Below are 15,642 nucleotides of genomic sequence, written 5' to 3'. Positions count from 1 at the left end.
TCACAAATTGTGTTCCTAGGTGGTAGTAGTAGAAGGTTGTCCATGTACATGAGGCAGCTGCTACACTGTTTCAGGATGCCCATATCAACCAGACTGGAAGGAGAAAATATAGGAAATTGTCCATCCATATTTGTCAGAAACTGAGGGAGAGAGGCCAGAGAGAGTTAAGAGGGTAAAGGTAGAAAGGTCTAAGAGTAGTACTACTAGGTGATCACACAAGTACTACTAAGGGAGCATTTGTAGCTGGAATACCTCAAAAAAGGGTTAAAAAACGTACAGCTGAAGCTCTGGATGCAGCAAACCTGTATCTAGACTATGCTACTCAATTTAAGGTTGAACACAGTAAAAACTCACAAAGAAGCACAGATTAACCACTTACAGTAAAAAATAACAGAACTCACAGTATGAGAAAGACAGTTAAACAGTATCAAAATGCAGTAAAATGCAGTTAAACAGTAATGAATTGCAGTAGATAACAATGAAATATAGTTAATCAGTAGATTGCTTTAAAACAGTAGCTGACAATCACAACAGTAAAAGACAGCTCAAATAAAGCAGCAATTCAGTAGAATAGTGTCATCAATTTAATAAGGCTACTGACAAGCAATAATAAATACAGCAAAGTAAATGCAGTTGAACTCCTGAGCACAGCCAGCAAAATGAAGTAGGAAGAGGCACAGTTTTTTTTAGTAGAAAGTGAGGAGACAGAAGACAATTCAAGGTTGAGAAGGTACACAGTAGAATGAGATGATGTAATGGGATGAAAGGAGTGTCCAATATCAAATTTATACTAACGGCTGGCAACTTAAAGCCACCAAGCTTTAATATCACAAAAGGGTGGGATAAACAAGATCAGAACAGAGGTAAGGATTGAATTATCTTTTTTTCCAATCTCACAGCAGAGCAATGACAGAAGGCCTAGTTCCAAAGGTCACAAACAGTGATAGATATTCAGCTCTATGCTAGTGTTTTTCAAGTGCAGCAACAAGTAAAAAGAACAAACAAAAAGGTAACAAAGTTCAGAACAGAGGTAAGGACTGAATTCACTAAGTCTAAAAAACAATTGCACAGTTTAAATAGATATGTAGCAAATGTTTTTAGTAAAAAAGAAGTGCAGAAAACAGTTGAAAATAAGCACTTACTGCATAAAGTTCTCTCCTAGGGGCCTTCCTGGGGATTTTACTGGCTGAAAACTCTGACTCTCAGGTTGAGACTGGATGGATTAGACAGCACTGGATACGAAAGTTATGTACTTACCATAACGACAGATCTGTGATGTCTGACATACTGCCACAAGTAAAAGGTACATGAACATGTGACCTGTACACGGGGGCCAATCAAATATACACATATTTGTCAATCTATCTATCTATCTATCTATCTATCTATCTATCTGTCTATCTATATTCACCTACACATGTTATTCTGACATCTAGCTAGCTAGCTATCTGTCTATCTATCTATGTATATTCACACACACATATTATTCTGCAGCTCACCTGTGCAGGACACACACAGAGACATACATACATATGAAGTTGTAGGTCATGAATACATGCAGGAGAGAGAAAATACAGAACATTCTAAGTAGAATAATTAGGATAATGTAGAAAGCATACATTCTGTGAAGGGTAAGTGTACCAACAACACTGAGGGACATGCCACATGCATATGCACCCTTGGCATTGTGTGGCAAACCTGTGATACTGATACTGCATATATAGGTTGTGCAGCAACTATATATGCCTATGTCTGGAAAGTATGTTGTATAGGCATAAGGATCACAGTAATGTTCACAGAGGAGTTAGATGGGTAAGAATCATTATAAACTGATATTGAGGGGCATGGACAACGGGTTTGCCAGCTGCAAAGGCTTAATGCTTGTGCACACAGAGAACATCATAATACACATTTCATAAGAACTTCCCCTGGGATGCCATACTGAAAGTCAATTACATGTGCATGCTTACACAGGAAATGGATTTCCATCTAACAGCATGCATGTCAGATGCAGGCAAGGTGGTGTGCGTGTGTGTGTGTGTGTGTGTGTGTGTGTGTGTGTGTGTGTGTGTGTGTGTGTGTGTGTGTGTGTGTGTGTGTGTGTGGTATATGCACAACTGTTCAATGTAAGTGTCAGCTACAGCTGTCACTGTCATGATGCAAAGGACCCTTTACAAAGGAAGCCCGTGTAATACAGACAAGGAACACAAAATATCAAGATTTAGCATTCCAGAAAAGGGGTTTACTACATATATTTATTTGTTTGTTTATTTATTTATTGACATATGATTACTGGGAAAGTCTAACTAGATAGGAGTCCATTTTCAGCAGAGGCTCAGGGAGAAAAGCTTCAAAGTATCACTGAACATTTTAAGAACAATACCTTTACAATCTTTATAATAATATAAAAAACAATTATACCAAATTAGACATAATATGAAAAACATTGGTTAAGAATAGAAACGTTATATTACAAAGATTTAATATGGAGAGAAATTTTAGCAGCTTTATAAAAAAGTTAAATGTAAGTTAGTATAATACAAACAAGTGAGAGAAATATAGGCTTATGGTATATTTAAAGAGATAGCCTGGGGAGAAAAACTGATAGAAGTAAGGAAGCTAGTGAAGAAGGGGGAGAAAGGAGGTGTAAATTATAAATATGTATTTGTTCACATTTAGGGATATAGTTAATTCTGGGGTTGATAAAGAACATAGACAGCTTCCTGAATGGTTTCAAAGGATGGGAGAGAAGGTATTGACCTGATGGATGCTGCTAAGAAAATATAGGACTTATCAACATGCTACAAGTACAGAGAATGCCCAGCAGATTTGATAGGTTTGTAGACAGGCAGGAGTTATTGGTTGCTGGATCGTGATGACCAACTGGGAACGTAGTTGTGTAGAATGTTATATAGTGCTGGACAAGATGGATGCTGGATAATTTTATAGGTGATAAGAAGCTGCGTGTATATTAGTTAATGGGGCAGTTCTAACCTATTTAGGTTTTTTAGTGCTTTACAGTGGTGGGTTCTGAAATGAGTTTTGCTGAAAATGTATCAACTTTGTTGTAGCATTGCTCAAGTTTTGATTTTTGTGATGCCTGAAGGTTAGTAAGGATGGGAGTAATATAAAGAAGTGCAAGGAGGAGATAAGCAGTAGTAAGTGTAGCTTTAGTTGCATCAATGAGAAAGTTTTTGACTCTATAAAGTATCCCTATTTTTGATGAGTTTTTTTATGTAATTTTTTATATGCATGTCAAATTTAAGATTAACATCCACTGTCTTTCCTTATAATCTGCTATGGGAAATGATTTCAATGATTGCATTATCAAGAGAGGACTTTAATTTTTTTTATGAGAGGGATTTAGAGAAAAAAATAGTAGTTGTTGTTTTTTTCTTTTAGGGTTGAGCATGAGTTGTGAGTTACAAAGTTTTAGTGGCTGGTAAAGCTTCCTGAATAAATTTCTGGAGGTATGTCATGTTGTCAGATGTGCAAATGAATGTGGAGTTATCTGCATACTGTATTAGGGAGGCCTGTTGTATGGATGTTTGGTGGGTATTGGTGAGAATGTAAAAGAGGAGGGGATGAAGGAGAGAGCCTTGTGGTACACCACTGTTGACCAGGAGGTATGGAGAGAGAGTGCAGTGCCATTCTACTGACCAATGCCTATTGGAAAGGTAGTTTTTGCACCATAGAAAGGCCAGCTGAGGGAGACCTAATGAGGACATTTGAAGTAGATGTTTGCTGTGACAAATCGTGTCAAAGTCTTCAGACAAGTCTAGATATAAGGAGGAGACTAGATTGCCATTATCTCTAGCTTTTTTGACAATATCTATAGAGGCTAGAAGTACAGTGTTGCTACTATGGTAAGGATTGAAGCCATATTACATGGGGGATAGGAGTTTTTCCTGCTGGAGATAGTTTAGCAATTGTTTTTGAATACATTTTAAAGTAGTTTGGATTGGAAAATAAGATTGCTATAGGCCTAAAGTTAGTAATGTCTATTAAAGTTTGTCTTTTTCATAGAGGGATAATGTGTGACTTTTTCCAGAGAGAAATGAAATTGAAATGTGGGATTCCTGGAATGACCTATTTATAAGCATTGAGACAGGATAACCAGTGATAATGGTTGATATTTTTTGGAAGTTTATTAGCTGAAGTAGAGAAGGGTTTGAGTTTGTTTAATATTACTTTAATGGGTCTATATTAGAATGCCGGAACCTCACTTACACAAATCCCAAAAGGCCGACACATACACAGCAAACCATAAGAACACCAAACGTCCTTAAGCGCGAAATTCAAAATATCGAATTGCCATAGTTGGCCAACTCCACCGCCCCAACGTACTGCCTACCCAAAGAAAATAAATATGAATGTATTACTATATATGCACTTACCTTAACCCACACCCTAACCCTAAGGTCAGTATCTATTGCACATTTATGTTAGGGAGCTATACCGGATAATGGAATCTCCTACTGATGGTTTACCTCACTAAACATGGTGTGGACAACTATGGCGATTCAGTATTTTGAATTTCACACTTAAGGACGTTCGGTGTTCATGCTGTTCACTGTTTATGTGCTGGCCTTTCGGGATTTGCATAAGTGAGGTTTCGTCATTCTAATATAGACCCACTTTAATATAGGAAATGGGTGCAGGTTTGAAAGTGAAAGTGGATATGGTGATATGTGGTTGGTAAGCAGGGTTAGGATTATACTATCTATGAAATAAGAGCTGAAGTGTATTGTAGTTTCAAGCATCTTGGATAAACTGGTCACAATAGCTACTGTGGTCTTGTTATTGCCTTGGGTCATTACAGTCCTCTATATTGGCAGATATGGTTCCACCACATGTGGATTCCATATTTGTTCTAGCTTCAGACAAACTACACAAATCCTTTGTAAAAGCTTCCAGCACATAATAAAGAAAAAAAAATTGCATGTGCTCAAAAACCCATGCTTGTTCCAGAAGAAGGAAATTATGTGCCACACCTTCTTATTTATGTATACTAACTCCAGGATTGCATGACCTTGAAGACTGAAAATCTTAAAAACATATAATCACTGCTATCACACTAATACAAATGCCAATGCAGTAATCCTCAGTTGGCAATAGTGATTGATAAGTTGTAGTACAGGGAAGTATATCTGATGGACTTTAACCATGTCCAATCTACACCTGACTAAGGTAGGGAGCTGATGGAAATTACAACCTCATGTTGTTACATTGTATAGTATTCATAGATTGATAGACTATTACTAGGCTAACAACCGGGGGGGGGGGGTGGGCTTTCTAAGCCTAGCCAAGTTTTCCTAAAAGAATAATGATGTCCTGCATTCAAATAGGATATCGAGGGCCAGGCATTTATAAGCTACCTCTGTCCAAAAGGGACATTTCCTATTCCCCATCCACTTGTCTAGGTTGTGCTTAAACTGGGTAATAGATGAACTCAGCTTCACATGGATGGAAAGCCTGTTCCATAGGATGGACAGTGTCTGGGACACATATCTGTCTCTCCAGCATGTTCTGTTAAGTCACAGACAAAATTCAGGTCCCTAGATTTTGTATTTCTGGTACTCTTTGACTTACAGCTATTTCAGAGATTTATAACTGTGACGCTTGTAGATGCCTTGAAAGCCAGGCATAGATCACCCTTCAGCAATCTATAGATGACTGAACAGAGGGAAAGAGATTTAAGACATTCTAAAGCGGGTTTGTTACACTTTGTATTAGTTTTTGTAAGGAACCTTTGAGGTTGGTCTATGCTACATATGCCTGGTCAGGTACTTACCAAAGAGAGCATTGTACTCTATGGCTGGTCTGATAAGGGCAGAGTACAGTGGGAAAATGACCTCTTTTGACCTAGATGCCATACCCTTACTTATAAGTTATGCAACATAAAAGGATTTCCTCACCTTTGTGGCCATGTGGTGGTCGAAGGTATGGTTACTGTCTACATGTGTATCCAGATGCCTGACTACTGAGTCGACTCTAAGAGGTGTATTATCAACAGTATAGTTAGCCAGGATGGTTGATTTCCCAAAGGGTACAGTTATGCAGTCCTTAGCATTGAGTTTAAGACCATGACTTAGGCATCATTTGTTAGTCCGAGATAGACCTTCTTGTAGAATGCTAGTATCTGTAGGAGAGTTGATGATAACCCCCAGCTTGGAATCATCTGCAAACTTTGTCAGCCATAAACCTTCAGCATCTGTTTCCATTTTAGAGACATAGATGTCAAAAAGGAGCTGGCCCAGTACCTGAGCCCTGGGAGACTCTGTGAGTGACTAAGCTATTGGTGGAGGTGGCTTCCCCTATTTTGACCTCCTGGGTGCTATCAGTGAGCCATATGGCTATCCAGCAGGTGATAAAAGGGTTTATACCTTAATAAATGAGCTTGTCTGTAATGGCTGAGTGAGATATTGTATCAAAATCCTTGGCCAGGTTGAGGTAACCTGTGTGCATAGTCTTAACTTCATCCAATGTTTTGGTGACCCTCTCAAAAAAGTCCACCAGACTTCATAGGCATGACCTTTCTTTAACAAAGCCCAACTGTGATGGGTTTAGTGTGTCTGGTTACCTATGTCCTCATTTATCATGTCCATGATGATTATTTCCATGGCCTTACATATGAGGCTGGTAAGACTTACAGGCCTGTTGTTATCTGGATCAGTGGTTGGACCTCTTTTGTGCAGGGGAATGACTTTAGCCATCTTCCATTTCTTGGGCACAAAACCTGACTAAAGGTTCCAATTGAAAAGTGATTCAAGTGACCCAGAGAGGTCATATTTTATGCTACTTATTAAGCATCCTGGGATGTTATTGGGGCCCAACGGTGCAGTATTTTTGGCCTTGGAAAGTGCATTAATGACTTGTTGTCTAGTAATGATTGGAGGATTGTGTTATGTGGTATTTCCTTTGGACTATCGGGGGAAGTGGGAGGAGAAATTTGAGCTGAATCTGTCAGCCAAAAGGTTGTCAATGGCATCCAGTTCAGTGTGGGTGATGCCATTTACAATAATTTCTGTGTGTTGTGTATTTCCTCTGAGGTTACAGACATAGCTGTAGAAAGCTTTGTGGTTGTCCTTTGCCTGAGAAACTATTTTTTCTTCAAATTTAGCCTTTGAAGTATTAATTAACCCTGTTAGCTGCCTGTTTAGATTGGCCAGAGGACTTTTAGCATGTAAGGTTTTGTTCCTCCTGCTCTTGGCCAAGTTTTTTTTTTTCTTTTGTTGTATAATTTATTTTATTTTTTTATTTATTTTACATTTGTTGACCGGGCTAGTCTAACTGGATATATGTCCATTTTCAGTAGAGGTCCAAGGAGAAAAGCTCCGAGACAATAACAAGGCCAGAAAAAAAGAAACATTTATACAAATAATCCACAAAAAAATAGCAATTTACAAAAAAAATAATTGTATAGTCCCCAAGGAAAAAAGTTAAATACGAGAACAATTACATGAGTAAACAATTGATTGCCAGCAAAAAAATATTTTTTTTTTTTTTTTTTTTTATTACAGCCAAAAAAAGAAAAAAAGTTCAAGTTCAGTTTCAGTAAGCAAAAAAAAAAAAATACAAAAAGTCATAATGGGGAGATACAAAAAGAGAGAGCAAGAAGTATTTAAACTTGCCATATATAGAAGGTAGAGGAGTTTCAGCAAAAGAAATCCAGTTTGAGAGTTAGAGTAGGAAGAGGAGAATAAGTATCAGTCAGGCTGAGAGCAGGGGCAAAGCCATTTAGTTTTAATGAAGTTTTTCAGCTGATTCTTGAAAAGGTTGGTGGAAGTAAGGGATGTGATCTCAGTTGGAAGTTTGTTCCAGGAATTGCCAACTGCATTTGAGAATAGGCAGTCTCCAGCTTTGTTAAAGGATTTGGTAGTGGCGACTTGTAGTTTTTTAGCTGATCTTAGGGTAGGAAGGTTTTTATAAGAATTTACTAGGTTACATAGTATGGGAGTGTTTGAAGGATGATGTAAAATCTTGTGAATAAAAATAAGTTGCTGGTAAACTAGTTGGTTTTGTACTTCCAGCCATCCGAGATGTCTAAGGTTAAGGCAGTGGTGAGTATGGAAGGGGGCACCAGTGGCAAATTTAGCTATGTTGTTGTAGGTGGTTGCTAGTTTATTTAGATTAGTTTTAGATAGGTTGGTATATATAGGTGAGGCATGGAGTAGGGTGGAAATAAGGTGGGTTTGGGAAATAGAGATCTTTGCTGACTCTGTAAGAAATGGTCTGATTCTGTAGAGGAATCCAAGTTTTCTATTTACTGATTTAATACTAGCATTAATATGTGAGTCAAAGGTAAGATGGTTATCTATTAATATACCGAGGAGTTTGGTGGTGGTTTCAGGGGCTATTACTGTGCCATTGTTTGATTTTACTGTGAGATTGATAGAGGGGGATTTCTGTGTGGGAGTAAATAGCAGTAATTTAGTTTTTTTAGGGTTCAGGAGGAGACAACGTTGATGGAACCGGTTTTCCACTAAAGTAAAGACAGTTTGTGTGTTAGCCTGTAATTCAGCAGGGGACGATGCGGCACATACCAGAGTTGAATCGTCAGCATATTGTATGCATGTAGTTTGTGGAAGGGAAGTTTTTAGATCATTAATGAAAATTGTGAAAAGGAGAGGTCCGAGAATAGATCCTTGTGGGACTCCAAGGGTGATAGGAAGCTGAGAAGATAGATTGTTTTCCCAGAGGACTGCTTGTTTCCTGTTTTCAAGGTAGGATTGGAACCATTTTACTAGTTGATGATCAAGGGAAAGTGATTCAAGTATATTTAATAGTATTTTGTGGTTAACCATATCAAAGGCCTTTGAGAGATCTATAAAAAGAGCAGAAGATAGTAGGTTAGTATTCCTGTTTTTATTAATGCTATCTGTAAAGGATAGAAGAGCTGTTGTGGTACTGTGGTGAGGCCTGAAACCATGCTGGCAGTCAACTAGAAGGTTGTTTTGTAGGAGATACTGAAGTAATTGCCGATGGATGCATCGCTCCATAATTTTTGCAATGGGGGAGAGAAGGGCTATTGGGCGAAAGTTAGATAATTCATTTGAGGTACCTCCCTTATGCAGAGGGATGATATGGGAGATTTTCCAGATGGATGGGACATAAGATTCAGAGATGGTTCTGTTTATTAGGATAGAAATAGGGTAGGCAAGTACACCAGCTGCGACTTGCAGGAATTCAGCTGGAAGCAGATCAGCTGATGGTGTACATGGTTTTAGTTTAAGAAGCAAGGAGTGTATCAAAGATGTTGGGACTGGTTGAAGGTTAAAAAGCTGTGGTAATTTGGTTGGTGAGGGAAATTTAGTGGTGGAAGTAGGTGGTAAGGTGGTTGCTAGTGCTTGGACTGTTTCAGAGAAATATTTATTAAAGGTGTTGGCTATATGGCTGGGGGATGTTTGGGTTAGGTTTGAGGGGGTAGGTGTTTTGGACTGTCCTGGGTGGAGTAATTTGTTGATACCTGACCAAAACTTTTGCAGATTATTTTGTTGGTTTTGTTGGAATTTGAGGTAGAAGTTTTTTTTGTCAAGGATTATGGATTTTTTTGTGGAATTACGAATTTGTCTAAAGTTTAGGTGATCTATTGGGTTTCTAGTTTTTCTCCATTTGGACCAGAGTTTGTTCCTTAGTTGCATGTTTAGCCTTGTGTCCTTAGACAGCCAGGGGGCTGGTTTATTTTTTGTTCTGACAGTACAGGTGGGAGCATGTTGCTCAAGGATCTGCAAGAATGTTTTGTTAAAGTGTGAAATGGCTTTGTCAAGAGGTAGGTATTTTAGGGGTGACCAGTTGCAAGCTTTAAGCTCAGCTTGAAAATTACTTGGGTTGAATTTTTTTTTGTTTCTGGTAGTTCTAAAAGCTATTAGATTATGAAAGTGGGTCTTTTGCCTAGTGATGTAAGTAAGAGAATGGTCACTAATGTTGTCAGGGAGTATACCTGTTTGATAAAGATGGGGGTCCTTATTTACTAGAATCCAATCTAAGGTAGTTTGTTTTTTGTTAGGTCTGTGTATCCTGGTTGGGAAGGTAATGGTTTGGTGGAAGCCAAAGAGGTTTATATGCGTAGTGGGAGTGGGAGATGTACAGCTATTCCAATCAATATTAAAGTCACCAAGGAGTATGGTTTCTTGTGGTAGGGATATTGAAAGCCAGTTTAGGGTATTTTCGAGAGTACTAATATTGTTCCCAGGGGGGATGTAAGAGCAGATAATGTATATTGATTTTTCGCATTAATTTGGAGCTTCGAGGTTAAGATTTCAGAGTTATTAGGAGGAGGAGGTTGCATATCTAATGATGTAATCTTCAGTTCAGATTTGAACAGTATTGCTACTCCACCTCCCTTTTTATTTAAACTGTCTAGTCTGAGAATGTTATAGCCTGGAGGGACAATGTCATTATCTTTTGTTGTAGGTTTAAGCAATGTTTCAGTAAGGCATAAGATGTCAAAGGAATTGATGTCTAATAGGGCATGTAGTTGGGTTATTTTGTTATTAACACTTCTTATATTGAGTTGACCTATAAGTAGAGAGTTAGGGCTTTTTAGGACATTTAGGGGAGTGGTAGTAGGGGCTAATAGAGTATTTGGGGTGGAGAGATTAGGACCAGGGTTTGGGTGAATGTCACCGTGTAGAAGTAAGCAGTTATGAGGGTTAAGTGATAGTTTAAACAATTTATAAAGAGAGAGGTGTCCTTTTTTCATTTGTAGGTATTTAATATGGGTTAGTCTATGAAACTGTGGTAGAATGAAGGATGAATAGGATGTTATGTTATAACCAATTGATATTGTGATTCCGCCAGGGTGGCTTTTGAGTTTGTCTTATTCTTAATATGAGTGGGGACAGCTTGCTGTATACAGTTATCAGTATGGCAGTACAGAGACTTTATAAATAGCTCAGTCTGTTATATTGTGTTTACTGGGTTTGGAGTGCTTGGAATTTAGCTAAGGTGTTGCTTAGTAGAGAGAGGTTAGCCTTGGAATAGTTCCTAAATGTTTTTGGTTTTGCTGGATCTCCAGATTTAATTTTTATTTCAAGTAATACTGCCTTATGGTCAGATCTGACAAGCAGAGATACTACACTGGGTGAGGAACATTGCCCCTCCCCCCATGCTCGTGAGTACAGGGGCAAGGATGTTTGTACTCCTGGTAGGAGAGTGGAACAACGGTTTCAGGATGTTGATATTAACAAAGTTTAGGAATTGCTTTGCTTGTGCATTAGAAGTGGTGTAGGATTTCCAGTCTATACAGGAGTAGTTGAGATTGCCCATGAATATCATATTGGGGTGAATGTTGAGGGACTCTAGTACATTGAGATAGGTAGTTTCCTGAGATATGGAGGAGTACCTATATGTTGCAAGGATATGGTATGTCACCCTGTTTATGGTGAGTTGCACATGTATGAGTTCCAGTAGGTCATACACTTTAACTAGCCTGGATATGAGATTAGTCTTAATGTAAACTGACAGTCCTCCACCTTTTGTTCCCTCCTGTGCAGTAGCTAATCTAAAGGTATGAAAGGCATATAATCATATATTGCTGGAGTACTTTCAGCGACTGTAAACCATGTCTCCATTACTACACAGATGTCTACACTCTCCAGGGAGAGGAAGGCTTGCAGGGAGTGGAGTTTCTTATTAAGACATCTAGCATTGTGCAGTGCCACCTTCCGACATTCCTTCACAGGTTCAGTTAAGTCAGTAGGTTTATCAGTTTGACATTGCTTAAAAATGGCACTATGGAGGTAGAAAAATGTCTTTGCCAATATCTGAAAGCCTAGAGGGGATAAGTGAAGACCATCCCTGGCAAAGCAGCATGGTCTGTTAACTATGTCCCCCCAAGCTATCAAATATTGTACCCCTCTGGACTGATACCAGAAGCTAAGCCAATTGTTAAAATTAATAATTTTCTGTTGGCAACATGGTATCATCTTTGGAAAAGGTAATATGCTGCTCAGTGCTAGGCTTATACCTACCTCAGACACATAATCAGTGAGCTCAAATCATGTGTCTCTTCATATAGACAAGGGAGGTATGTTTAAGATCGTTAACACCCACATGGACTATGACAGAGTCATACTGATACCTGTGGTTCAATGACCTGAGTGTATTTTGACTTGACAGATCCTAGCTGCAGAAAGGCAGCTTACCATGACTCTGTCCTTACTCAATCTGGTGAGGGGGACATCGGTGTGCCAAACTACAGACTTACCGATGATCAAGACATTTGGCTATGTGCTGGTTTGCCTTAAATGCTTAGCAATAAAGCCATTGAATATAGTGTTACTATGTGTAGCTGTGGGTGGTGTTTTAATGGATTTTTTTTTTGATTGTGCTGTTCAGGAGGTCTTACTGTTTTAGGAAGGTTACCGGTAAGTTCCTCAGCATAAGTAGTTTTATGTGTAGGGTCTTTATCCATTGCAGTAAGCATGGTGCATGAGTCACTGACAACCTCTGCAGGATTAGTTTTGGTTGTAGTTTTTGAGTGAGTTTTGCCTTCAGCATTAAAGTGTATTTACACCTCTCTCATACAAATCTGTTGTATTAAGAATTAGTGAGATTTTGGTGTATATGGAGCAATTGCTACAGTGCCTCAGAATACAGCAGACTAATATTGTTGATGCTTAAGTTACACTTACTGTACTTGTGCATTCTATATTTTATGCTTTGGCCACTTGTAATGTTAGGGTTTCAACACTTGACTATTTGAGTCTGGTCTTCCTAAATCCCGTCTCTTGGCATTAGTGATTCAGCAGTTTTCTGTCTGAACTAATGTACAATGAATAAAAATCTTATTAGCTATTCTGTCACTTTTTATGTTTATTGTGTTTACTGTGTGCTTGGTCTATTAGTTGAACTTCATATAACAGTGTTTTATGTCTACATTGTATTGATTGCCTTAACTGTTCATTTGCATTTCCATTTGCTTTGTGGTTAAAGTCATAACTTAAAAAGGATAAGTTCAGACTGATCTACCTATACGTTTAACAACCACTAAGTAAGTGATTGAACAAAATTATTCTAATGCAGAGCCTTAATGAAATGAAAAAGAAATGCATGCTTCCAGATGGTAGTATAAATGAAAGTTTACGTCAGTGAAATGTGAATCTTGCACCACCTTCACCCAGTCTATTTATACATTGCAGCTCTAAATTATGGATGCAGTTTAGATGTGGCACCTGAATCTGTATTAACAGCTGCGTTTATGTCTCATCTTAATGTTATGCCACCCTGGAACACCTCTAAGTATATACTGTACATTTAGGGACCATTTCTAATGATGGCCAGGTAATATTAATATAAAGTATCACTGGATATAGGAAGTTAATAAATTGTACAAACAGGAAGTCTTCCGGCAGTGTACTTCTGTATAGTCTGTCTTGTGACATTTGACTGCCACGGGTCGATGTTCCATTGTCAGTTTTGAATATATAAACTTCTGTTGTAAAGACAGTTTGTTTTCTTGTGACAAGATATGATGAATATGACAAGTAACTGCAATTGATTTAACTGATTTAAAAAGTCAGAAGCCTTTTGTGGTAAACAAAAACTGGTCAGGTTACTTTACCTTTGTTTGTCAGTGGTAGTGAGAAAAGCATTTAATATGGGTGTCAGATGCCTGGTAATGAAGGGATAGGAAAGGTACAGAAAATAAGGATGAACATAATTTGTATGTACAGATTCAGGTGAAGAAGAGTCAAGTGTAAACATTCTGCAGGGCTTGCTAACAGTCTAGTAAGGTGTTTGACTCATTATACCAGAAATCAGTCTAGTGGTCAGTGCAGAGGATTACAGCTCTTAAAAAGCTGCTTCCTGTAGTCAGTGTTGTAGGACTTAACTCTTTCAATCGCCGCTTTTCTACTCCGACTCTGAGCAAGTCACTTAACCAGGCAGTGCTCCTGAGTTGCCCCAGTCAAGATACTTTTTTATCGAATGACATTACCTGGTTGACAGATTAAAAAATAAAACAACAACAAAAAAAAATCACATCATCAGCTAAGGACATTTTGCATTAGCTGAAGAGCATGACATGTTACTTTACTGTAATATTTCATTTGGTAACAGGAGAAAAAAAGGAACACTTCACTTACTTCACTTAATTAGAACAGAGGTGTACAGCATGAATTAATTTTCTACATATTTCTTTTGCCTCTTCAGGTAACGACCAGCTAGGTACTGTGCCCACATCGTGTCCTGGCAAGGAAAGGAAAGTGGAGTTGAAGACTTCTTGCAGTAGTGTTCGCAAGCACTGATAAGTATGTACCTTGTGAAGTACACATACTGCATAGTTGCATACATATGTTTCTTCTTTGCAATGTCCATGTAACATATGTGCTTTACACATAGTACATATGTGTTTCATTTCAGATTGTCATCCACAAACATATCATTAACATTGCACCACAGAATTGTATCATAAGTGGCACACGCCTGTCTGTGTATTTGTTGGCACTGTTGTTTCACTCGTGTATGTGATTGCTTGTGTAGGTATATACATACCAAACCTGTATATGTAGACACAATTCATTTTGTACAACAGTGTGCTGATTGGTATTCCTAATGCTGTAACACTGTGTTGCTCAAAATGGACTACATAATGCATGCATGTTAAGTGCCTTTGTGTACACAGCCATCAGAAATCTGATTATGTGCCACAATACAATGTTCGCCACTGCATATTCAGGTAGTGGTGGGACTGGGGCCATTACCTGTTCTAACTGGTGGGTGTTTTCATTCACCTGTGCTTGGAGCACAACACAACCATGCAGTGCTCTCATATAGCTTAAGGACATTATGATAAGGGGCACATTTTCTTGATTGCACATTGCACATCTGTATTTTTGCACATCCATTACCTGGATCTGTGCATACCAATGCAGATTCCCACATCACATTCCATCCTTGAATATACCTTAGTTAGACCCAAAGGTTCAGTTTATATTCTCTTGCATTATGTAGTGCAATGTGCGTGCAGTTGTTCATGCACACCTGTCACATCAAGTCAAATCATAGTACATAAGCATATGGAGGGACATATAAAGGACCATTGAGCAGCACTCTACTATAAGAAGTTTGTTCAGATATGACTAAATACTATGTTATTGTTAATGCCCTTGTTTTTTAAAGATGAACCATGTTTGGTGAGCCTCTCTGTGGAGCACCATTGGCCACAATTACCACCAGCAAAGACCTGAAAGAGCAACACAGAGGTGGCTAAGCCAGCAGCTTCAGCATGATCATCACCTGCAGGTCAGGCCACGGTACCACCATGCCTCATAGATGTTCCCCTTGCTATTGACAACCAGTTCTAGGAGGAAATGCAGCAGAATGCCCTTTGTGTTTTCCCGTAGCAAATGTGAATGATCTTCTAGGACTTCTTAGAGTAGGTGAAGCACATCATGTGGGTTTATATTAGATCACTGAATGCTTAAAAAAGCGAACAGTGATTAATCAACACTATGTAAGTGAAAGCTTGCAATGTCGAATTGTCAGAACAGCAATTTTTTTCCAAGGGAAAAAAAAATCACTGTTCCAGCAAAAAAAAAAAAAAAATAAAAAAAAAAACACTTTAAACATTACATAAAGTGGGGGTCTTCACCCCCACATCCCCTACTTAAATACACCAACTCCAAGACCACACTA

Source organism: Protopterus annectens, chromosome 4.part1, assembly GCF_019279795.1.
Source record: "Protopterus annectens isolate FY-2018-M chromosome 4.part1, PAN1.0, whole genome shotgun sequence".
NCBI lineage: Eukaryota > Metazoa > Chordata > Ceratodontiformes > Protopteridae > Protopterus > Protopterus annectens.
The sequence above is the reverse complement of the archived record's forward strand: the minus strand, read 5'-3'. Positions refer to the sequence as shown.